Genomic DNA, 201 nt, shown 5'->3' with positions numbered 1-201 from the left:
CCTCCCCCGGGCGATGGTTCATGCCCGGGAACGATTTTTCTTTGGGAGGCGTGATCGATCCGTAACACGCCACCCACCATGCCTCGTTCTCTGCTGGGTCTACCGACTGAGGAACGAATTCCATCTTCGGCACTCGAAGCTCTTCAGAAACGTTCGCGGGCAAGGACCCTTTCTTCGAACTCCTCTTCTTACTCGACATCT

Source organism: Brassica oleracea, chromosome C2, assembly GCF_000695525.1.
Source record: "Brassica oleracea var. oleracea cultivar TO1000 chromosome C2, BOL, whole genome shotgun sequence".
NCBI lineage: Eukaryota > Viridiplantae > Streptophyta > Magnoliopsida > Brassicales > Brassicaceae > Brassica > Brassica oleracea.
This window is presented reverse-complemented; position numbering follows the sequence as displayed.